This window comes from Macrotis lagotis, chromosome 1 (assembly GCF_037893015.1).
Source record: "Macrotis lagotis isolate mMagLag1 chromosome 1, bilby.v1.9.chrom.fasta, whole genome shotgun sequence".
In the NCBI taxonomy this organism is placed as follows: domain Eukaryota; kingdom Metazoa; phylum Chordata; class Mammalia; order Peramelemorphia; family Peramelidae; genus Macrotis; species Macrotis lagotis.
In genome coordinates, this window is record NC_133658.1 from 546,383,607 (window position 1) to 546,409,747 (window position 26,141).

The 26,141-nt window shown below is 35.3% G+C and overlaps 1 protein-coding gene and 1 long non-coding RNA gene across 12 annotated transcripts in view; one reads left to right on the forward strand and one right to left on the reverse strand.

Moving 5' to 3' along the window:
* The window catches only part of ABI3BP (ABI family member 3 binding protein), a 278,236-nt gene that overhangs the window by 243,863 nt on the left and 8,232 nt on the right, over window positions 1-26,141 (reverse strand). The window lies entirely within an intron of this gene.
* LOC141507050 (uncharacterized) lies at window positions 7,343-24,715 on the forward strand. The gene is made up of 2 exons (XR_012474058.1): window positions 7,343-7,384; window positions 24,468-24,715. It is a non-coding gene; the product is annotated as an uncharacterized LOC141507050 (long non-coding RNA).

Genomic DNA, 26,141 nt, shown 5'->3' on the forward strand with positions numbered 1-26,141 from the left:
TGAAAGTTAAATTAGTTCCATTACCATGAATTTCATGGAACAATTCAAATTTTTGGTTGCACTGGAATCCTGTTAGTCACATCAAACGGCTGCCTGAAATAGACTCGGAAATAGTTACTGACATATTCATGTGTTTTTTTGTAACAGAATGTGTGATAGCAGAACTTTGACTAATAATTTACAGGCTAAATTTGACAGAGACAAAAGAGGTCTCCAAATTATTTTCTTATTTTACACAGTGCAAAAAGAGCTAACCAGTACATGGTTTTAGTAACTATAATTTGCCAAATCCTTTTTTTTAAAATAAGATTTAGGGCAAAATATTACTTTCTCTTTTCTTCATGTTTTTATTGCTAAAAGTAATTTGTTTTTTATATTTTCTTATTTTGGTCTACATGTGATTTCATTGGCAGCATTTGCAATGGGAATTTCCTCTACAAATTTGTTCAACAATTCCTTTGTAAATTTTAGATTTTAGAGAATTAGATAGTATAGTGATAGAATTAGAGAATATTAGAGAGGATTATAGAGAGGTAAAGTGATCAAAGCACAAAGCTGGAACAAAGCTGGCACATGTTAAAGGTGGGTCTTGATCTGATGATATAGGATAGTGGGTTGAATGCTGGACTTGGGTTCATATAGTGTCTCAGATACTGACTGGTTATATAAAATGGGCAAGTCACTTAATCTTTGTGTGACTCAGTTACCTATTTGTAAAATGAGTGGGTGGGCCTAGAGACCTCTAAGAGTCCTTCTGGTCTGCCCTGGTCATCCTCTATGATTCTGGGTCTTCCTGATTCCAAGGCAGGCACTTTACCTCCTCTCGTTTCAAATAAAGTATGAAATAATGCCTGACAATTTAAAAGTGTGAATTAGGAGGATTAGAGATTTTTAAGGGCAGTTGGGTGTCTCAGTAGATAGCATGCCAAGGCTGGAACCAGGAAGAGCAGTTTGACAAAAATCAGCTTAGACTGATATCTTACACTGGTTAGTTAAAAAATAAGATCAAAATGGATAAATGACTTAGACATAAAGCATATTAATATAAGTAAATTATAGGAGCAAGGAAAAAGTGTACGTCTCATATTTGCAAATAAGGGAAGAGTTTATGACCAAATAAGAGATAGAGAGGATCACAGGAAATAAAATGATTACATGAAATTAAAATGGTTTTGTACAAACAAAATGAACACAGTCAAATTGAGAAGGAAAACAGGAAATTGGATCAGAGAGAAAGTGATTTTATAGCATTTTTCTGATAAAAGTCTCATTTCTCAAATATGTAGGGAATTTAGATCTTCAAGTGATTTCATTGGTAGCACTTGCAATAGGAATTTTCTCTATGTTTATAAAGAAATTTATAAAAAATAAGAGCTATTCCCCACTTAATAAATGGTCAAAGGATATGAATGGTTGGTTCTTGTCCTTCCTTATCAAAGAAAACCAAAATGGCATCACTGTTTGAAACAAATTACATTATGTCTGACTGTGGCTAATCAGCTCAGTACTAGCTCCAAATGCTCTATCACAGGTCAGGCACAAATAGTCCATGTATACACCTGGGGTGAGTATTCCAAACTTCCATATGTCACGTTGCCTTTAACCTGATTCAATTCTGTCCTCATAGAGGACAGCACCTTCACTGATGAGGTGAAGATGCTGGGTGGTCCTGTGCCAGTCTCTCATGCTGCACAATCAATTCCAAAGTTCTTAAGAGACACCTCCAGGGTGTCTCGGTATCTCTTCTTCTGAACCCCTTGTGAGTGCTTGTCCTGTGCGAGTTCTCTTTAGAATAGTCATTTTGGCAAGCATACATCCGGCCATTCTAACAACATGATTAGCCCATTGCAACCACCCTCTCTGTAGTAATGTTGGTAAGTTAGGCAATTTAGCTCAAGAAAGGACCTCCATGTCTGGTGATATTCAGAATCTTCCTAAGACAATTTAAATGGAAGTGATTCAGTTTCCTAACATGGTGCTGGGAGGCTGAGCAATGAATGGCTCTGTAGACCTTCAATTTGGTAGTTAGTCTAATAGCTGTTCTCTCCCACACTTTCTTTCAGAGCTTCCCAGATACTGAGTTAGCTCTGACATTGTGTCAACTTCATTATCAATGTGCACCTCCCTGGAAAGGATACTGCCAAGGTAAGTGAACTTGTCCACAGTACTCAAAACTCCTCCATTTGCTGTAATCAATGGTGTAGTGCTGGCTGATGGAGCACCTGGGTTTTCTTGATGTTAATTGTTAAACCAAAAGTAACACAAGTAGTAGAGAATCGATCCATACTTTGTTGTATCTCAGCTTTAGAGGCTGCATTGAGTGAACAATTATCTGCAAAAAGAAGATCATGCACCAATGCTCTCTCCACTCTGCTATGGCTTGTAGCTTTTTCAGGTTGAAGAATTTGCTGTCAGTGCAGTAGCTGACCTTTAGGTCATGTTCATTCTCAGTAAAGGTACTTGATAACATGGCTGAAAACATCAGGCTAAAAAGTATGGGAGCAAAAACACATCCTTGTTTCACTTCATTGGCGACTGGGAAATCTCAAGAGCATTGTCCACCATCCAGAAACCTAGGCAAAAATGCCATCATGGAACTGGCATATAATACTGAAGAACATCTCTGGACTACCAAATTTTGACATAATTTTTCATAAAGTCACATGACTGATGGTATCAAAGACCTAGGTCAGATATACAAATGTTTTATATAGACCTCTGTTCTGGTCCTGGCACATCTTCTGGAGTTTTTCAGGCAGCAAACACCATATCAACTGTTCCTTGACCCTTTTTGAAGCCACTCTGGCTCTCAGGGAGGTGACCAACTACAAGGTGAAGGATCACTCTAATGAGAAGGACACTGGCAAGAATCTTACCAGCAATGACTAAAAGAGAAGTAACCTTGTGATTGCAACAGGATAATCTATTCTCTTATCTTTATAGAGATGGACAGTGGAGGCATCCTTGAATTCTTGGGGGATAAACTCTTCATGCCAAATAACCTAGAAAATTTCAGTCAGTTTTCAAATGAGCAATGGACCCCATCCCCCCACACCTTGTAGATCCCAGCTGAAAAAGAATCAGCACCAGGTGCTTTGCTACTTGAAAGGAGCCTAATGGCATTCAAAAACCTCTTCTTCAGTTGGAACTTCAATTAGGAACTGATTAATATGGCTCTGTTAAGAACATCATGGAAGTGTTCAGCACATCTCTCTAGAATCATGTCCCTTTTGATAATCAGTGTAAGCACTGAGTAGTTGAGATGGGTCTTTGTCATGAATAGTCTTCAAGGTATCATAGGTATCATAAAAGAATTTTAGTTTGTTACTGTCTTCATAAAACTGAATTTCATTTGCCTTCTTACTGAACCAAGAGTCCTGCATCTCTAAGCTTCATTTCTACCTAATTCTGATAGAATGTTTTCTTAGAAATGAATGAACTATCCTACTGGTAAAGCCTGTGGAGTTCTCGTTTTTCATTTATCAGCTTTTATATTTCCTCATCATTTTCATGAAACCAGTTTTAATGTTTGCGAATGTTCTGGCTCTTGTATGAGAACTCAGCAGGTATCATATCCAAATAGCAGCCCTAAGTGAAACAAGGCTGGCAAATGAAGCCAGTTTACTGAAGTAGGCTTTGGATACATGTTTTTCTGGAATGGCTGCAGTGAAGGAGAGCATTGTGGAGTTGGGGTAGATTTTGCAATCAAAACTAGTCAACATTCTTGAATGCCTACCAAAAGGAGTGAACAAGAGTCTCAGGACAATGAGATTACTACTTTCAGGAAAATGCCAGGAGATCCTTATCATCAATGTACAAAGGATATCAACAGAAAGTTTTTTAAAAAGTAAATAAAACTATCAAGTCACATGAAAATATGCTGTAAATCACTAATGATCACAGAAATGCAAATTAAAACAACTTTGAGATAATACACTACACCTATCAGATTGACTAACATGACAGAAAAGGGAAGTGACAAATACTGGAGGTGATATGGAAAAATTGGGCACTAAAGAATTTGTGAACTAGTCAAAACATTCTGGAAAATAATTTGGAACTATGCCCAAAGGGCTATAAAACCACGGACAGACATCTTTTGGCCTAGCAATAGTACTACTAAGTCTTTGTCCCAAGGAGAGCAAAGAAAAGTGAAAAGGACTTATTTGTACAAAAATATTTAAAGTAGTTCTTTTTGTGGCAATGAATTAGTTCTGGTATATGACTGTGATGGAATAATACTGTTCTGTAAAAGAAAAAAAATGATAAATAGGTTGGCTTCAGAAAAACCTGAACTTCTATGACCTTATACAAAGTGAAAGAAAGTAGGAATAGGAGATCATTTTATTAGGTTAACATCAGTATTGTGAGGAAAAACTTAGCTTACCCTAATTAAAACAATGATCGAAGATAATTCCAAAGGACCCATAATAAAAAATGACATCAATCTCAAAGAGAGAAAACTGATAAACTCTAAATATATATCAAAACGTACTTGTTTCACTTTCCTTATTTTACTTAGGTGTTTGTTGTCTGGTTTTCTTTTGCAATATGGCTAATATGTTCAGTTGTTTTACAAGACTTCACTTGTATAATCAATATTAATTACCTTTTAAAGGAAGAGGAAGGACAGTTGGGAAGAAGATAATTTGTAACTCAATTTTTTAAAAAATGAATAATTTTTCATGCAATTGGGAAATATTGAATGAAATACATATTTTTTAAAATCTCTACTGGTTTGTATGTATATATATATATATATATATTTATACATTTAAATTATGTGATTCTTTATCTACATGTTGTCACTTCTAATACATTGTCAGCTCCTTGAGGAAGAACTATCTTTTATTTTTCTTTATATTCCCAGGACTTTGTGAAGTGCTTGAAAATATGGAAGGTCCTAGAAAACTGTTTGATGACTTTAGAGATCATCAAGTACCAACCCCTCTCTTTATAGGTGAGGAAAATCAGACAGAGAAGATAAATTGCCTAAGGTCATACATCTGGCCAATGACAGCCAGAATGCTTTAACTAAATTCAGAAGGGTCAAGAAACAAGTTCCAAACAGTTAATAATACTATTTCTCATTAAATTTAGGTCTTACCACAAAGATGAAAAATGTCACTTAATTAAGACCTTAGAATAATTGCTGACTAAGAAATGTGCCTTTGGGTTGAAGGGCAAAGGAATACAGTGATCTATGCTATCTCTACATTTAGCTTAGCAAAAGAGATATAAAGGAAGCAAACTCCATCCCATTCAGAGTAAAATTGCTTGCTCTGGACTTTTTTAAAGAGGAAGAATGAATTTTACTGGAATGGAGTCAGGGTGGAGTAGGAAGAACCCACATTTGAGGGTGTTAACACATTTCTCTGGGTCACTTGCCAAGTGAGAGGAAATCCCTACTAATCTCAGTAGACTGCTGCTATCTCTTTTTTTAGATTTAAAGCAAAATATTCCTTTTTTTCTTTCATACAAAGACAACCTTAAATTAAAACAACAACAATACTGTATAAACTTTTTTAAAAATACATGCCTTATTGAGGATCAGAGAAGGAGAGAATTGAAAGCCAACTTAATCCAACAGTTTATAAATGAGAGATGTGCAGTCTAGAAAGGAGAAAACCCACAGCTGGTTAGTGGCAGGTTAAAATGAGGAGCTAGAGCTCCTAAACTAGTGACTTTTGCAAACATTGTGGTATTTCTCAGATCTTTGGTCTTTATTTCTGCATGTTTTCTTTTTCATAAGAAATGATGACTTTCTTCAAATATATGATTATAATGAAGACATTCCCCAAGAAGTCAGTGACATGACTTTAAATTTCTCTACAAGTCAGTTGACTACCTAAATTTCCTTCTGAATCTGAAGTCCATGTGGGATTCCCAAAGGGAGAGACTGGTTTTTTTTAAATGCCTCAGTTCTGTGCTTTAGTCACAGTCTGTATTACTGTCATGCTATTTCTGAAAAGAGTTTATACTTGTAATTCCCTACCCATGCCCCATAGCAGTTTCTGGGATTGAAGGTTGGCTGAGAATTTCACTGACAAATTCAGCAACCAAAATTAGAGCACCTTACGTGACTATTTGAGCAAGAGACTGTTTCCTCCTAACTTCTGTAAAAAGACAATTTCTAGAATAAATTAGTTTTTAAAAAGGTAACTTTGCTTTACTATGTGGCTAAACGGAGGTAATTGCCTGCCCAAACTTCTCAGCTTTAAAGACAACTAAATCTATTTTTTATTAAAATATTTTATTTATTGTAACATTAATTAAAAACTAGTGAGGAACATTGAGGTGGCACAGTGGATAGAGTGCCAGGCCTGAAGTTAGAAAGACTCACCTTCCTGGGTTCAAATCTGATCTCAGACACTTCCTAGCTATGAGACTCTGAGCAAGTCATTTAACTCTGCCTTAGTTTTCTCCTCTGTAAAATGAACTGGAGAAGGCTACAACTGAATGACAACAAAATCTAGGAGTTAGCAAAGTTTAGTTGTTATTAAACTGGCTTCTTTCTCAGTTGCTATTATCCAATAATATTTTTGACGGACATGATGTTTTGGCTAAATAGGAAAACAGTTTGCTTTCCCCTATTCCCTATTTGATCATTTGAATTAATCTCTCAACTTGAAAAGGAAGTTTGAGAGGCAGTAACATAGCTAGTCCTAGGTGCTTTTTCTAGTCCTGACCTTTCTTATAGCGTAAAGGATCAAATATTTATTGAGTCTATAATGTGCCAAATATTGTTCTAAGTATTTTCCAAATATCCTTTCATTTGATCCTCCTGATATCCCTCTTAGTCAGGAATGATAATTATCCTATCTTTTATACAATAAAGGAAACTGAGACAGAGAGAAGTTAAGTGACTTGTCAAGATTTGAACTCAAGAAGGTTTTTTGATTTAAGACCTGGCATTCTTATCTGCTGTACCACCTTGATGCTCTTCACTAGCCTTTAATCAACATTATAATAAATAATATATTATCTGTCTCTAAAAGCACTTAGAAGTTTGGGCAGGCAAGTTTAGTGATTTGGCTAAATTTGAACCCAAGTCTTTCTGACTTCAAGCCCAGCATTGTTTACTTGTTCAGTGGTTTCAGTCATGTCTGCCTCTTTATGATCCCAATAGATGTTTTATTGGCAAAGATACTGGAGTGGTTTGCCATTTCCTTCTCCAGGTTATTTTGTAGATGAGGAAACAGAAAACAGGATGAAGTGACTTGCCCAGGGTCACACAGCTAAGCAAGTATCAGAGGATCACACAAGAACTCAGGTCTTCCTGACTCCAGACCAGGAGCTCTATTGACTGCAACCCCTAGCTGCCTCATTCTATCCAGTGTTCCGAAGAATAACTGCCTATTTAACTATAGACCAAGTTTCCTAGGTAAGTGAGATTTTAGGGGAAAAATTGTCTCTCTTCATATCAATCAATTAGCTAAAATACAAAATAGAATATAATAAGTGTATAGTTTTAGAGTTGTAAAGGTCCTTGAAGATCATCTAGCCCAATTTTTTCCATTTCCTAGATGAGAAAACAGAGGAATTTAAAAGCACTCCTCTGATTCCAAATCTGGCCCTCTTTCCACTATACTATTTTGTCCCACACTACAACTCAAATTTCCAGTAGAAAACCAGTACAACAGTTTAAGCAGACTTTTTCATTTTTCATCTTACTCAGATTGACTAGACCTTCTAGGTTAATCTTTTCCATTCAAATAATCTTCATTTGCATTAAAGAGCGCTCATGATGATTCATTTTCTCATACAGTCCAAATAAAATTCCTTCAGTGTCTGGATCCTTAGACTATAAGTATGAAAAAGTACATAGTTACTGAGTTTCAGATAATCCAAGGAAAGTGTTTCCTGTTGGGTTTGTTAAATAAATAATATTGCAAGTTAAGGAAAGGTCCCCCAAGAAATCTGTCACTCAGGGACATCTTTTCCATTCTAGTGTTTATCCTTTAATGAATTTTAAATTATTGATAATATCACCTACAGGAAATTTATTTGGTGTTTAAACTGTGGCTACTCTGTGGCTTGCCAACCTCAAGTCATTAAAAGGAATGGTAGAAATAGGTGTTTCTGGGAGACCACAAAAGCCATGGAGTTGACATTTGAGCAGTGGGATATGACGACTTTGGAAAACACTACAGTAAATACTTGTTGTCTTAATTTTGAGTCATAAGTGAAAACAGATGCCTGGGTTTAAGGGCTGGTTAAGAACAAGTGTTATATAATGCAACTCAGCTGACAAATTCAGGGTAGTATAAAACCAAGCACATGTTCATTTAAATGGCAGAACAATGACCCTAAGAGTCTTTCAGGAGGTGTGCTCTCTTCCTTCCGTTCAACAGAGGCTTCCTTAAAAAGAGAGAGTTATTTAGATGTGGTTGAAAAATGTGATTTCATGCCAAGAGGTGAAAGTTTTGTAGAAAAAGAATTCTATTTTGGCCATATGTATATTTACAGTTCTGTGAGTAAATATTAAAACCTAGTATCTCTTATTGTTCTTTAGTAGGATAGTATTTCAATCACTTAAGGCACTTCTCTCAACATGTCTCTGTCAATCATATTCACATTGTTCCTACTCTTTTCTTATTCAGTTTGTCTTTCTTTTTGTCATAACAACCTAAGGATAGATTGCATGGTCCTCCTCAAAATTTGCTATCTAGGGATTGATTCTCTTATGTCAATTAGTCTACAAGCATTTATCAAGTGCTTAAAAAGTACCAAGTACTGTAGAATATTAAGCTCTTAGGATGCAAAGGCAAAAACAATTCTCAATTTTGGGGATATTGAATTTTAATAGAGAGGCAATATATAAATAACTAAAGATCTCTGGAAGGAAATCTGAAAGGAAAATAAATGGGGAACTGTCAAGATATTACTGTAGAAATGGAATTAGAGTTTAGTCTTAAAGGAAGCCAGAGAATTTGAGGTGGAGGTGAATGGACAGAGCATTCCAAATATGGGAGATGATCAATGCTAAAATATAGAGATAGGAATAGATATATTTGAAGACATATAAGTTACTGAATTATGAAGTACTTGGGAAGGAATTTAACAAAATTAGAAAGCTAAGAAAGGGTCAGATTATAAAGATCTTCAAATACCTGAATAGTTATATGTGATCCTTAAGGGAACAGAGAGTTAAAGAAGCCCACTGAACAGGAGGTTGACATGGTCAGACTCACTCTTTAAAAAAAAATCACCTTGGCAGCTGAATAGTGAATGGAATGACCTAGGGAGAGACTTGAGGCAGGGGGGACAGCCAGAAGGCTGTTGTAATAGTCCTGGTAAGAAATAGTGAGGACTTAAGCTAGGGTTGTGTGTCAGTGAAGAGAAGTCATAAAGGAAAAATGGCAAGACTTGGCTATGATTTGGAGATGTGGGGATGAGTGAGAGTGAGGAATTGAGGATAACACCAAGAAAGCCAGACTGGATGTTTGGAGAAATGGTAATGCCCTTGCGAAAAACAGGGCAATTCAGAAGACAGGACATAGGTAGGACGTAAGAAGGAGTGAGATAAATAATTCTATTTACAACAATTTTAGTCTAAGAAATCTAGAGAATATGCTGCTTGAGACTCTGACTATAGCTCAAAATAGAGTGTATATATATATATGTATATACTAATGATTATTATTGAGAATAATATGCATGTAGATGATGTATGAGTTGATGACACCATCAAGTGAGATACTATAGAATGAAAAGCGTATCCAAGTTAGAACCTTGGGGATACTCCTTGTTGGTGAAACATGCTCATATCTCTCTTAATCTTTAAAAAATCTTCTTAACACTACTATCCTGTCTAGATACTATACAATCTTTTTCTTCTTCATTACTAAAGTTTTAGAAAAAGTCATCACTGCTCACTGTCTCCATTTCTTCACAACTAACTCGCTCCATATCACCCTGCACTCTGACTTTTCTACATGACTAATAAAATTACTCTTTGCAATATTGTGGGGTGGGGATTGTGATTTCATCATTGTGGGGAAGTCTTGATGTGTCAACTTCTCTAGAAGGTTGAACACTTACTTGTTTGTTATCTGTGGATTCAGAAAATTGTACAGAGGATTGAGAAATTCAGTTATTTGCTACCCTATACATACCCACAATGTATCAGATAAAGGACTTAGCCACTCTGCCAATCTGCTCCTCTTCAACTCCATGAGTGATCAGACAAATGAAAGAATTCTAATTATTGTCCCCATTGCTTTTTCTCTGATTTATGACATGCTGACAAATCATCAGGTATTTGTTAAACACTTCCTATGTATCTGATGCTGAGCTAAATTCTGAGATTACCAAGAAAAACTAAAAAGAGCTTGCATTCTACTTGGAAAAGACAACATATACATTCCTATTATGTAAAAATATATATGCAAGATAAATACAGTCAGATGGAAGGTAATCTTAGAGAAGAAACCGGCAACTTCTTGAAGGTTTCCTGAAGAACGTTGTGTTTGAATTGAATCTTGAAGAGGCAACAGTAAGAAGGGAGATCATTGAAGACACTGGAGACAGTGCAAAGATACAAAGACATGAGTTAGAGGGTCATGAGAGAAATCAGCAAGTAGCTGATTGGTATGTTTAGGTCATCAGAGTGTAGAAATGGGAGTAATATGTTCTTATTGGAAAGGTAGGAAGGGGTCTTGTTATATTTGAAGCAATAGGGAGTTAGTGACATTTACTGACTACAGAGTCAGGATGTTCATCAGAGCTGTCTTGGGCAATTCAGTTCATCAATTTTGTGGGGGAATAGAAAAGGGAGAGGGGAGAGATATGAGTCAACTAAGAATTATTACAGTAATTATTACAGTAATACAGTAAGAGGTGAGTCAGGGTGGTTGGTATATAAAGTGTGAAAAGAAGATTTATCCAAAAGTGGTTATGGAGAAAGAAATGACTAAGACATAATAATGAATCATGAGATAAGGCAACTGAAATGTGAGGTCAGCACAAGTGAATTTAAGATGATACCAAAGATACAGACTTGGGTGACTTGGAGGATAGTGGTGACCTTGAGAATAAAAAGCAAGTTTGGAGGAGATGAAATTTGGAAGGAGATGATGATCAATTTTATTTTAGAAATGTTGAATTTGAGGTCATAGAATATTTCTATGGAACTATCTGGGAAGTTTTCTGTTTGTGTTTGTGTTTGTGTGTGTGTGTGTGTGTGTGTGTGTGTGTGTGTGTGTGTGTGTAAGCTGTTTGAGCTCAGAGGGAGGATGGGATTAGAAATCTGGGAGTCACTAAAGCAGAAGAAATAGTTCAAGTTGTGAGAATGGATGAAATCACTGTAGGAATGTTCTGTGGCTGAAATATCTACAAGATACTTAAATGCCTGTAACTAAAACAAGCTGCCAGCTGGGGAAATCTAATTTCATGGTTACACTTTACACATACAAAAACTCAATTTCATAGAACGATTACAATTACATAGAAAGATACATATACATGATGTATATACTGTGGCATTTCAGTAATGCAGAGAAAACATGTATTAGAATCCAGTGTGAAAAGCTACTTAGAAACATAACAGCTTTTCCCTTTTCTCCCTATCTGAAAAACAGTAGAACATCAATGTTGGGACACAGGATTTTTCCCTACCTTATAACCCTTATATATCTAAATTTTAGCATAAATGTAGCAGTTATATTTCAGTGGTAGATTGATGTGCAGAATCTTTCATTGCAAAGTGTGAACAATACTGGGAAAGTAAGGCAGTTTGCTCCATGAATTTATGATCCATGTGCTCAAACAGATACATTGTCCTTTATAGACAATGAAAAAAATAACTTATGCCTCTTTATGATATCACCTTCCAGGACTTGGAATAGACCTGGAAGGTTGTCTAGTGCAATCTCTGTTCTGATGGGTTCTGGCAAGGGATTGATTAATCAGCATCTGCTTGTATCCTTCCTGCAATGGTAAGCTCATTACCTGATAAGGCTACCCTTTACTTGGAAGCAGATCTAAGTGTTAGGAAATTCCTTCTCATATTGAGCCAACAATATGTTACCTTGTTCCAGGAGACTGTTAGATCTTTATAGACTGGGGATGTTTCATTTTTATTTTATGTCCTCAAGTACATAGAAGACACCTAACTTTTTTAATTCTACTTCTTCCCATTGGTCCTAGTTTTTCTCTCTAATTTGAATCCTTTTTTCAAGAGAATAGCTCTTCAACTATAGGAACATGGCTATCCTATACCTGTTTCAAATCTCTCCTAAGTTAATTATTTCCGGTTTTCTCAGCAAAATATTATTGAGATTAGGAGGAGAAAGGCAAGAATGACAAAGGAAGCCTGGGATTTCTGTAAAAATATACCGTCTACCATGGCATAGCAACAACCCCAAACATAAAGTTTATCTGAAGAAGAGATGACTCCCCACTATACACAGAACAGATGTTGAAGGAGTCAGCTGTGAGGACAGATTACAGTCCAAGTTGGAAAGTAATAGGAGGTAGAAGCCAGAGGAATGCCCTATGGACTGTTCTGGAAAAAGAGAAGGAGGAGGGAAGAGGGAGGAAGGGAACTCTTAGTACAAATGGGAAATCAGTAGACTTCAAGAGAATTTCTAAGGAGACTAAAAGACTGTGAGATAGGATGGGGCTGAAAATGAGCTGGAGGAACTGACAAGGAAAGAGTAGGTATAGGTACAAGGCAGGCTTTGGAGTGTACCTGAAGAGTAACTGGGGAGGGGGAGCAACTAAGGAAGAGAGCATAAACAAGGACTCTGATTTTTAAGCTTTGCAACCTCTTGAAATCCAAGTGAAATGGCAAATTTGACTGAACCAGATCTTTTTCTTTTGTGCCATGGATACTTCCATAAGTGTGAAACCTACCATCTTTTGTTTTGAAATGCTTAAATAAAATACATAAGATATATATGTATATATATATATGTATATATCTACATCCATACATACATGTACACACAGAGTTCTTAAAAATAACTTAAAGAAACAAGTTTTTGGCTTCCATTGCCCACATTAAGAACTCCTAAACATACCCATGATATGGGAGCTATTCAAAGTAATGATGAAGACAACAGAGCTGTAGAGCAACATGCACAGTCTGAAATAAGCTATACATACATATATTACATATATATATATATATATATATATATATATTCCTCTGAGTTCTCATTTCTGTGTTCTTTTAAAATGTGATCCATCATTGACCCTGATAACATTAGACTCTCAGCCTTTACTCCAATATTGGACACAGATTTTCTTCAAAGAACAGGAGCTAGAAAATTTGCCTTTTCCTACCTCTGGTGGAAGAAAGGACCCCAAACCTTTGAAAATTAAAATAAAATTTTTAAAAAATAGGAGTCTGGTGTTTCTAGTGGGCAAGTAAGAAAGTAATTGGAAAGAATGTAGCTAGAAAGCTGTTTTTTTTACAGTACTTATGCAATGAATTGCAAAGAAGTAGGAGTCTACTTTTAAATGCTTATCTTCAAAGATCCTAAAAGAATGATAAAAACTCACTTTGCATAGCCCTTTAAAGTTTGCTAAGAGCTTTATATCTATTATTGCATTTGATTCTGATTTTTCTAGGAAGAAGGCACTATCATTATCCTCACTTTAAAATTTAGGAAACTGAGACATAGAGAGGTTTCTTAAAGTCACACAGTAAGAATCTGAGTCAGCATTTGAATTTAGGTCTTCCTGACTCCAAGCCCAGTACTCTTCCTGCTAAATTATCTAGAAGTTTATGACAGAAGTTTAAGACCAATGCCATATTTCTCCTGACTTTAGTTTTAAAGCAAATAAAATGCTTGGATTACATGGAAACAGTCAGAGAAAGTAAAATTATTAAAGGAAATACTTGTGTTAGAGGGTTAAAGAGGAGAGAAAAAGGGAGGGGAATATTTCTCTGGTCATCTGATGTCAGTTCTTGAAATTTAATGGCTGGTAACATTTAGTTTCCATCTGGGAAAGTGAAAGACTAAGGAAAAACTGACCTTAACTTCCCTGCCTTGAAAGTTCTAACATGATTCCATTCTAATGTTCTCTGCAGGCATAATTTTGGCAATATCTCTATAGCCTCTTTTCAAAAGGCAGTCCTTTGTACTTCAAGAAAAGGGTTTCTCTCTGTCTCTCTGAATCTCTGTCTCTCTCTCTGTCTTTCTCTCTCTCACACACACATACACCCACATACAAAAAACCTGCATAAATGTATAGTCAGCACATATTTTTAGACAGGAGATTTAGATGATCAGAATATCATTTATTTATTTATCAACAAATGGAACAGAAAAGCAAAAATATTTGTATTGTCACATTAATATCTCGCAGAAAGATAGATAACCTCTGGCTTTCAAGCTAAGACCTATCTCGACTCTGCAACCTTTTCATTCTTATTGGGAATAACTAAATTAATTTCAAATTGGTTTTCATTGCTGAGTGTTTCCTTGTTTTCTAAACTGTTCTTTACATTATAAAAATATAGTTGAAATATGCAGACATGCTCCTGTGTATATATTATAGTAATACTCAATTTCAGATACTTTCCATAATATATCACATATATATATAATATGAATATATATCATACAATGTGATTATATATGATATGATTAAATAGGATATAATATCTAAAATATGTATACATATGCTTGTATATGCATAACATATACATACAAACACAAAAACACATTTTCCATCCACTTAGTTTTTCCTATATGTATAGTAGAGTTCAACTTTTTTTCATAGGAGGCTATGCACTTAAGTCTATTTGTGAATGAATGCATTTTAGATGGACAACCTCTGTCTCTGTGATGTGCTTATATATATATATATATATATATGTATATATATACATATATATATATACACACATACAACACACATATGACAAATAGCACAAATGAACAACAAGCTCAGTCCAGAATTAAACGGGAAAATAGACAAGATTGACTTCAAAAATGTAAAACTCTTTGAAGGACCCCAATTCATGCAGAAACAAGGGTCCATCTTTCTAACACCAATCTCCTGCTATTGTTATATGATTATGAATCATGAAAAAAAAGAATTTCTGAAGAACTTTTTTTAAATGAATATCACACAACCAATAATGGAGAAATACTTGGTAGTTGTAAGCAGATTGCAACACATAGGCAATGAAGAACTTTGAATTAGATGTGAAATAAAGATTGTCCTCCAGGAATATTATAGCAGAGAAAGAAACTTGGCTGGTCATGAGGCAAAACTTAAGAAGGTCTAGAGGACAGTCTGAGTGTCCACTATTATTCTTGTAATGTCAGGAGAAAGCAAGGAGGGTCCCTAGCAAAATGAGTGGACCCCTTGAGGTGAATTTATGGAAAAACATAGAAAAAATGGACCTTTCAACGACATCTGTATCATGGGATAGAATATACAAATTCATGAAATCCATGATCCATATAAGTTGAGTAGTTGAATATATAAAAGTAATGTGAACTTTTAAAATTATAATGAATTAAAGTTCAATACCCAAATGCTTCCCTGGGAATTTAAATCTACTTCCTATTCATGTATTCTCTAAGTACTTAATTGAGCATTGAGTTTTATGATAGAGATGGTAGAGAAGCCATCCTCTGCCTGAAGTATTTACATTAATAAGTTTACATTAATAAGTCATTTTAAAGGGACTTAATGATTTGTTGCTTATTTTAGAAACTGAAGTTTGTCTCTATTATATCTTAAATTTTATTTGTAATTTGAATTATAACAATATTTTCATAGTTCTTTTTACAGTTGAAAAGATCTTTATGTAATACCTCATCTCATTTACTCCATACAGGTCTTTGGGAGGTAAACACTTCTCCTAAGGTCACATAATTTGTGTCAGAATTGGGTGTCACGCCAGGCCTTTTTTTTCTTTTTTTTTTTATTATAGATATTATTTGAGTTTTACAATTTCCCCCCAATCTTACTCCCCCCCCCCCCCACGGAAAGCAATCTGTCAGTCTTTACTTTGTTCCCATGTTGTACATTGATCCAAATTGAGTGTGATGAGAGAGAAATCATATCCTTAAGGAAGAGACAAAAAATATAAGAGATAACAAGATCAGACAGTAAGATATCTGTTTTCTTTCCTAAATTAAAGGGAATAGTCCTTGAACTTTGTTCAAACTCCACAGCTCTTTATCTGGATACAGATGGCACTCTCCTTTGCAGACAGCCCAAAATTGTTCCTGATTGTTGCACTGATGGAATGAGCGAGTCCTTCAAGGTTAAACATCACTCCCATGTTGCTGTTAGAGTATACAGTGTTTTTATGGTTCTGCTCATCTCACTCAACATCAGTTCATGCAAATCCCTCCAGGCTTCCCTGAAATCCTGTCCCTCCTGCAAACCAGGCCTTCTTGATTCAGTCTAGTCCTTGATCATAGTACCCTGCTTTAGAGACTAAAGTAGGGATGGCTAAAATTATCAAAAGAATAATATCATAGCTGGATTACATTGATCCAAGGTTGATGGGTGTAAAGACTTGACAGCAAAGAACTTGATGAAGAATAATAGTGAATCATCTCTTTGATAGTATAAAATCTCCCACATCATTTTTCAATGGCTTTTGCCCTGAGCCAACTTATTTTATAGGGTTTTTCCTGGAGCTTTGTAATCATTCCAAGATATTCTTTTCTCCAACTCTATTCCCAGTCTTGTTTCAGAAAAGTTGTGATGATCAAGAACTGATTGAATCCTAAAATTTAGTCCCAAATCCATAAAACAGATTTGAGTACAACATGAAATGCATATCTAGGTTTTTTTTTTTAAATCACAGTAGAGTTTGGTGGCGTTTCAATAGTACATAAATGCATTCCATAAAAACACTGGCTTAGTAAGAATTATTTATTTAGTTCATTTCCTTACTTCTCATGAAGAACCTATGATTACAAAATCTTTAAAACTAAATAGGACATTAGAAATCATATAGTACAAGATACTTAGAAGGGAAATCTAGAGCTAAGTAAATGTGCCTGCAGTTACACAGAAAATGGGGACCAGGAACTCTGATCCTGTTAAAAAAAAATCAAAATGTATTTCTATCCAACTTCTGTTTTCAAAAAACCAAAGGATATAGATTTCTCAGGTCCAACTGTTCTTATAATTTAGTTGGTCTTTATTTGGTTATTTTCAACTATCTCCTTTTTCTTTCCCCCATAATAATACTGCATACCCTTGAGCACAGAACACTGAATTCTCAATAGAAACAAGTAAAAGTTATGAGAAAAAAAATCATCTTAGCAGTTAGTCACACATATTAAGAAAAACGGGGGGGGGAGAAGGAGAAATTAGTGTTTATGCTGGTTAAATCTTAATGTTTTGCCTTGTACAAAACTTTTAAAAGGTTTTTTGGAGCAAATTAGAAAAAGTACAATTGTAAAAATGTTAAAGAAAAGCATGTGTTGGCAGGAACTTTTCATAGTAGGAAAAAAAAACAATATTCAGAATTGTCATTGAGTGAAATCCCTCACCAATCCCAACCCCATTTTATTGATCAGGAAATTAAACTGTTATTTGCCCATTCAAATGCATGGGCAGGTATGTGTCCTTGTTATGCACATAGTGACTAATCAGGATTTAGCCATAGGTTGTCTGACTGTAGATCCAGCCTTCCTGAGAATCATCAGTCTTTTCTCATCAATTTTTGTACATCTAATGTACAAGAACAGAAGTTGAAGTGATTTGTTTTGTTTTTACATAAATCCCATTTCTAGGATGGGACTAGCTATGACACAGAACCATTTTCAAACATGGCAAATGCCAAAGCATGTCTTTGTACAAAAATGTGAGTCCAAGTCTGGTTGTTGACTCCTACATACACACACACACACATATGTGTGTGTGTATGTATATATATATATATATATATATATATATATATTCATTTGATATTCATCAATCCTCTTATGTTCTTATGGTCATAACATGCGTCACTTCACTCTCTACCCAGTTACCAACTTCCTGCTCCCTTTTAGCAGCACAATGCTTCCTTAGCAAAAATAGACTTTAGCTGAGAGGATCGTTCCTTCAAGTTAAAGGGTGAACTGATAACCAAAAAACATAGTTTCTCTGGCATCTGAAGCTAAACATGGAGATAGACATCACTAAAAATGATAGAAGAAAGAACAATGGAGCAGGAAAGTAAAGACAATGAAAGGAAAATTAACCCCTTGATTCCCTATTCAATATATATTATTAAGTGCCTACTATATGCAATGTGTTGTGCTGGATACATAAAGAGCGAAAAATTTAAGTGATATGATCCCTGTCCTCAAGGTGTTTACAGTCTAAAGTAATGAGTGAATTTTTCATCTCATGACTACATCTAGAAATTTCTTAGACTTTTCTACCTAGAGAGTCACATTTCTTCATTGGTATTAGGATGAAATCCTCCAGGATTTCATTTTCCATGAACCTAAGCCTCTAATAAGGATTACTAATTTAGAGAAATTCTCTGAACTCAACAACAACAACAATATATGCATATTATTTATTTAAATATTCATATATATTGTATATAAATATAATTTTACATACTGTATGTATGTGTATTTATTATTATGTGAAAATGGGAGGTGGAAAAGTTGTATGGAATGATACAAATGAGATGATAATCATTTCAAAAGTTCTGCAAAAAACTTGAAAATACCAAAGGTACGGCAAGAGTCTCCCACAGATTTTATTTGTCTCTAGAGGCTATACTGAGCAGGTTTTATTACTTTTATGAGACAGACAATACTGAACTTTAAGAAGCTGTTGTTGTTTAAACCAATGGAAGCTATAACCAAAAGCAGCTATATCTTTTCCTTGATCTTCTAGGTAGGGATTAATGAAAGTCCAATAAGCAATTGCATCCATTTGTGTATAAGGAGGTGATAACAAGAATGGCTCTAGGATCCAACTATGTCTCCCTTATTGTTTAATATGACCCTTCTGAAATTAATTAATGTTGCATTGTATTTAAGGAATGCCACATTAGTAAGAGGTCTGAGGTATGAAAGATACACGATACAGGAAACACCTCGCATAAAACATGGAAAAGATAGCAAGTAATTTTAGAATCAAAGTAGGGGAACCATACTATAATTAACTTACAATGAAAATAAAACTGATAATCTAAAGCCTTATTACTCTTATGAAGATTTTAGAGATGGGTGAGAAAAATTAAGGGATTTTTCTAACTCTGAGGGATTTTTTTCCTTAGAAATTTCAAATTATGAAATACTTATTTTAGAGTGATGACTCATTTGAAAAAGGTATAGGTTTTTATGTAAAAACTCTCTATGGTAGCAGATGATTACAATTCCCAAATTTCCATTACAAGAAAAGCAATTCAGCTCTCAACTGCAAGAGCAAGTTTTATGAATTTTTCCAGGAAGCAGTGCCATTTTCCTTGAAGAAGAAAGGATTCAACACTGTTTTTTTGGTGGGCTTCAACTCCCTGACTATGAATCTAAAGGTTGAGGGAGGAGTTCCTGCCCAAGTAACAGGAACTGAAAAGCCTGACAATGGCATCACTTAGTCCTATAAAAATTAGTAATCCAGAGTTAAATGCCATGTATGTTCAGGTTCAGGTCTAGAGGGAAGCAAGAATAAGTCTAAACTTTTTTGAGTCCAAAGTCAGAACTGGTCTTCTCCAGGACATGGAAGCCTTAGAGAGCTTCACAGTTAACAAGACTTTCTTCAATAAGAAAATTGTAAGGTAGGGAACAATATTTAGGCAAGATCTGGTAGAAGAAAAATATATTACCTGATAGTGTGAGAAGAAAGGGGTGCCTTAAGGAACATAATATAATATAAATTAAGAACTTAGATTTAACTCAATTACTAATATTAGACCACATTTCATTTGTTCCACTAGTTTATTTGAAGCTGCTCTCCAGTGTGAGACTCCTCTTTTCAGCTGCCAATACTCTACAGGTGAACATTTTTTTTTCAGAAAGGGTCAAGGATCAGTTGATATGGTGTTTGCTGCCCAAACAACTCCAGGAGAAATGCCAGGAGCAGAACAGAGCTCTATTTACAACATATATAGATCTGACCAAGGCCTTTGATACCATCAGTCATGAGGATTTATGAAAAATTATGTCAAAATTTTGTTGTCTGGAGAAGTTCATCAGTATTGTGCATCAATTTCATGACAGCAGGCATATACAGGTTCTGGATAGTGGACAATGCTCTCAAGATTTCCCAGTCACCAATTAAGGGAAACAAACATGTGTCCTTGCTTCCATATTTCTTCACATGATGTTTCTCAGTCATGTTATCAAATACCTTCACTAAGGATGAACATGGCCTCAAGGTCAGCTACTGCACTGATGGCAAATTCTTCAACTTGAAAGGCTACAAACCAAACCAGAGTGGAGGGAAGGTTGGTGCATGATCTTCTATTTGCAGATGATTGTGCTCAATGTAGCCTCTGAAGCTAAGATGCAACAAAGTATGGATCGATTCTCTCCTATTAACACCAAGAAAACATAGGTGCTCCATCAGCTAGTACCACACCATCCATATGTGCAACCATTGATTATAGCAAATGGAGTTTTGAGTATTGTGGACAAGTTCACTTCCCTTGGCAGTGTCCTTACACATTGACAATGGGGTTGACACTCACATTACCAGAGCTAGTTCAGTATTTGGGAAGCTCCAAAAGAAAATATGGAAGAGAATAGATATTAGACTGACGACCAAACTGAAGATCTACAGAGCTGTTGTGCTGACCTCATTGCTGTATGCTTGTGAAACCTTGGACAGTCATCCAGTACCATGTCAGGAAACTGAACCACTTCCATTTAAATTGTCTTGGGAAGATTCTGAAGATCACCTGGCAGGAGAAGGTACCAGACACTGAGGTCCTTTCTTGAGCTAAACTGCCTAGCATTCCAACTTTACTACAGAGAGTACAACTGTAATGGACTGGACACTTTGTTAGAATGCCAGATGGACTTGCCAAAAATAACTATTTTATGGAGACCTTATGCAGGGCAAATGCTCTCAAGGGGGTCAGAAATGATAACTGGGACATCCTGAGGGTCTATCTTTAGAACTGATTGTACAGCATGGGAGACTGGCACAGGACTGCCAGCATAGCATGTCCTCATCAGTGAGGGTGCTGCACTCTATGAGGAAGGCAGAATTGAAGCAGCTCAAAGGAAACATGACATCCATAAGTTTAGAGTATCCACCCCAGGTGTTCACATGGACTATTTGTGCTGAATCTTTGGTAGAGCCTTCCAGGTTCATTTTCATCTGATCAGTCTCAGTCAGACACACTATAATTTGTCTCAAATATAGTGATGTCATTTTTGGTCTTCTTCAATAATGAAGGACAAGAACCAACACAGGTAGATCTTCAAATTCCACAATCTCTAAGGAATTGTGAAAGACCCTTAAGGACTGGAGATGCACATCATAGATTTAAGTAAATGTAGTCTCATTTCTACTGATGACCTACACATTACAGAAGTGATAAGGCTTATTAAAGAAATTTGTGATCAGAAAAGTTGATGATTTGGTAATGTTACATAAGCTGATAGGCAATCAAATAACCCATTGGTACCTTTGAAATATAAAAAGCCATGGTAAGATAATTAGCATGTTATAGGAAGACCCTCCTGATTATCCCATTTCTGTAAAGGAAGCCAGTCATTAATATCTTCAAACTCTACTCTTTACTCTCCCTTTTCTCCATATTCAGTCAAGTATTGCAACAGATAGAGTCTGAAAGACTTGAGATCAAATATGACCTCAAACTCCATAGCTGGGCTACCTGATTAGTCACTAATCTTATTTGACCTCAGTTTGCTCAGCTGTAAAAGAGGAATATTAATAGTATTTACTTCCCAAGATAATTGTGAGGATCAAATGAAATGATAACTGTAAAGCACAACACAATTTATGGTTCATAGTAGGCACCTGAGAAATACTTGTTTCCCTTTTCCTTTTCCCCTTCTTGATTCTCTTTCAAGATGTCTTGTACAGCAGTCAATCTAATCCATCACTTCTTTACTAGAGGGCAGTTAGTGGTGCAGTAGATAGAGCACCTACCCTGAAATCAGGAGGATGGAAGCTTGAATTCAGCCTCAGATACCAGACACTGACTAGCTGTGTAACATTGAGCAAGTCACTGGACCCCAATTGCCTCTCATCCAGGGCCATCTCCAGTCATCCTGATTCATAGCTGGCCACTAGGACCCAGATGGCTTTGGAGGAGAAAGTGAGTCTGGTGACTTAGCACAGCACCCCTCACTCAAATCTAATTCATGTGCTTGTCATAGCATCACCTCCCTGATGTCATGGTCTTCTTCAAGAACAAAGGATAACTATCATCATCTTGACTAGATAATTGGGATAGATGTCCATTTGGTACTAGTTTCCAGTCTCTCCCATCTAGTCCATTCTCCACATAGATGTTAAATTGATTATTTCTTTTTCTTTTGTTTCATTTTTAATCAACTTTTTTATTACATTCTATTTTTTCAACCCATGAAAATCTACCTTCTCTGTTTCTTTTCTCTAAGCATTCCCTCTCCACATTGAGAAAGAGAAAAATAAAGCTCTTGTTACAAACATATAGTCAAGCAATACCAATTCCTTCCTTGATCAAGTCTAAAAACAATGTCTTGATCTGCATTCTGCATTTATCATTTCTCTCTCTCTCTCTATGTGGGCAACATTTTAACTGGTATTTTTAAAGCAGGTCTAATTATGTACTGCTCAAGAAATATTGGTAACTGCCTATTTCCTCTTGGATGCAATTCAAATTCTTGTTTGTCATTTAAAACCTTTTAAAATTGGCCTGCAATCTATCTTTCCAGGATTATTTTATATCTCCCACCACCACCACAAATTTCCCCACTCCCCCAGGCACTCTACCTTCCTGTTAAATTGGCCTATTTTATGTTTTCCCATAAATGATATCCAAGTTTCAATTCTTGGAATCTGTAGTTTCTTTCCTCAAGACTCCTCTTGTGTACTAATTCTTATGTAAGACCTTTCTTGATTCTTCCAGCTGTTAGTGGCCCAAACATTGTATTAATTTATCTATTCATAGTTTTTCTTCCCTTAGAGTATAAGCCCTTTGAGCGGACAAGGACTTATAACAACCTCTGACAAGGAGTTGACTAGATACAAAATTTGTGAGATTTGTAGTCCTTTTCAGACTGAGAAGAGATATTCCATTTAAAAAAACTGAAAACTTACAGAAATGGGGAAAGATCTCAGGAGTTTAGGATTATAAAGCAGAAAAAATCATGGGTCATAAATTGCATAGCTAAGAGGGGAAAAAATCAGCATTGATACAGTCAAAAGAATATAGAATCTAGAACCAGCAAACTTGGGTTTATTACTGCCTGAACATTTCCTGTGTAACCTTAGGAAAGTTATTCAACTTTCTCAGTTGTCTCATCTATAAAATTAAGTGGATTGAGTGGCTTCTAAGATTTCTTCTACTTTCAGTTTATATTTCTTTGAAATAGGTAGTTTTCTTTTTAAATTTTTCCATTTCTAAACAACTTCACCACTGCAAGGGAAATTCCCTTTATACCTTGCTCTTTAAAGAAAAAAAATAGGACTTCCATTTAAAGCATTCATAGTATTCTCTTGAAGCATTAATGATAATAATTAACATTTAAAGAGTGTTTACCATGTGCCAGGCTCTGTGATTAGTATTTTATAATATTATCTCATTTGATTCTTAGAATGATCTTGGAAGTAGATGCTATTCTACAGATAGGGAAACTGAGGCCAACAAAGGGTATGTGACTTTCCAATAAGCAATGCCAATTCGTTTACTTTAAAGTATAGAACTTTAAATCATGACAATCCTAACTAACATACTTCCATACATTGTGAAAAGGAGTATAACTGCCGCAAACTAGATATGAGGAAATGGATTGTAGCCATCACAATATAGTTGGCCCTGCTATAGTAGGAGATTCAGGATAATAATACAGTAATACATTACAGTTTCAGACTAACAGTAAGTACTTTTCCCACCATACTACATGAGTCGCACTATTTACTTTTCTCTAATTTCCTTTTAGTAAAATAAGTGCTTCAAATTATGTGTAAGTCAATCTATAAAAATGAGAGTTTCAAACCATGTCTAGCTCTATGATTTAATTTATTCCATATCTGGATTAAATAGCTGCTTAACACAATAGAAACCTCTAAATAAAAACCAAACTGAAACTAAAACTTTATTTGTTTTTCTAGATTGTTTATAGTTTTCTATTTTTTTAAAGGTCCTTGTTGATTATCATAAACAGTTATCTACCTATCCTTCAAGATCTAACTCATAGGTCACCTTCTCTATGATATTCCTAGTCTGAAAAAGTCTTTCTTCCTTGAATAAGTAACATTTTGTACTTTTTCTAGGCACTTAGTTTTATTTCATATTGCTCTAATTACATCTTTTAATTCCTTCTAGTTGATTGTTTGGTTTGTTTGTTTAGGGGTTTTTTGGAGACTTTTCCCATTGGGAAAGCTTGATGATGCAATAAACAGGGAGCAAGACTTGGAATCAGGAAGAGCTGAGCTCAGATTCTGCCTCAAACAACTCCTAACTCAGTGGACCTGGAATTAACCCCTTCCTCATCTTTAAATGGGAAAATAATTTTACCTACTTCTCACGGTTGTGGCAAGGATTGAATATGATATATGGAAGGTGATCTGTAAACATTAAAGAGCTATGTAATTCTAATTATTAGTATCAAAGCTGATTATTATTATTTTTATTATTATCTCAAGGCAAGAAGTGCAGCATCAATCACAGATCTGATTTCATTTCTGATCTTGACACAGAAGCTTTACCTGTTCTGTTTGTTACCTGAATCACTTAGCCCTTCCTTATGTAGCCTAATACTCTCTCCCACTCCTCTTCCTGAGCTATCTCATCCTTGTTCTGAATGTAGTATGGTCATCTGAACAGATAAGCCATATTTCATCTTGGAATTCCAGGGCTTTAATTGATGTGCCCATCTCATTCTTCTAGTAGTAAAGATTAAAAGACATGTACCACCATACCCTGCCCCCAATTAAACTGTAAAGTCCATGAAGGAGGGGTTTTCTTCATATAGTAAGTACTTCATAAAAATTTGTTATCTTGAATTCGTGTTCAATAGCTTATTATTCCATTTGCAGGAAATGATTAAAAGCAAGTAAAATTAGGACCTATATTGAAATTTGCAATTTTTCTTTGAATGATTTTACTTTTAAATTGAATATGCCACCCTGATAGCTCTGAGCAAATGAATTTGTGAAAGCTATGTTTATGAGTTCTTAAATTAAATCACTCTGGATCTATAAAAATATTAAAATTAGTTTTACACATATTTTAATTTTATCCCTATTTCTCCCTCTTTTCTCTTCTTCCCTCCCTTATGGGGAGGAAAGCTGTTTTAATCTGTGACTAAAATTTTGAAGAATTGTGTGTGGTTCAGGATAGTCTTGCTTTCACCTATGGTTTGAGAAGTGCCTATCCTCTAATACACAGAGTATCACCAAAGTCTTAGTGTATAGTCTTAAGCTTTTATAGCTTAAAACTGCAGTAAAACTTTGGAGTCCCTCTGTATGAAAGCCAAATCACAGGTGAGTGAAAATTTACTGAACCAGATGGGAGAGTCTGTACCCTCCAAAAGCAACATGATATTTCTTTCTTTTTTTTCATTCTTAAGAACTTAAAAGGTAAAAGAAGTGGAGAAATACATGATTTGTTTAATAGTAAATTAAATATAATTAACCTCAAATCTAAAGGTAGCTAGGTGGCACAACTGGATAGTGTGCCAAGCCTGGAGTTTGAAAGGATCATTTCCTGTGTTCAAATTCATACTCAAACACTTACTAAATATATTACACTGAACAAGTCACTTAAAACCCTGTTTGCATCATTTTCCTTATCTGTAAAATAAGCTGGAGAAGGAAATGGCAAACCACTCCAGGTTTTACAAGAAAACCCCATGATTGAGAAATGACTGAACTGAGACCTCAAATCTAAATGCTTAAGGTGCCAATTTTAAAATTAGATGACAACAGAGTAATGAGTATTAGAGATCAAGAAAGAGCATGATCATATATCTGTTTACCCAATAATTAGTTGCTAAATTTTATACATAATCCACTTTCCACTC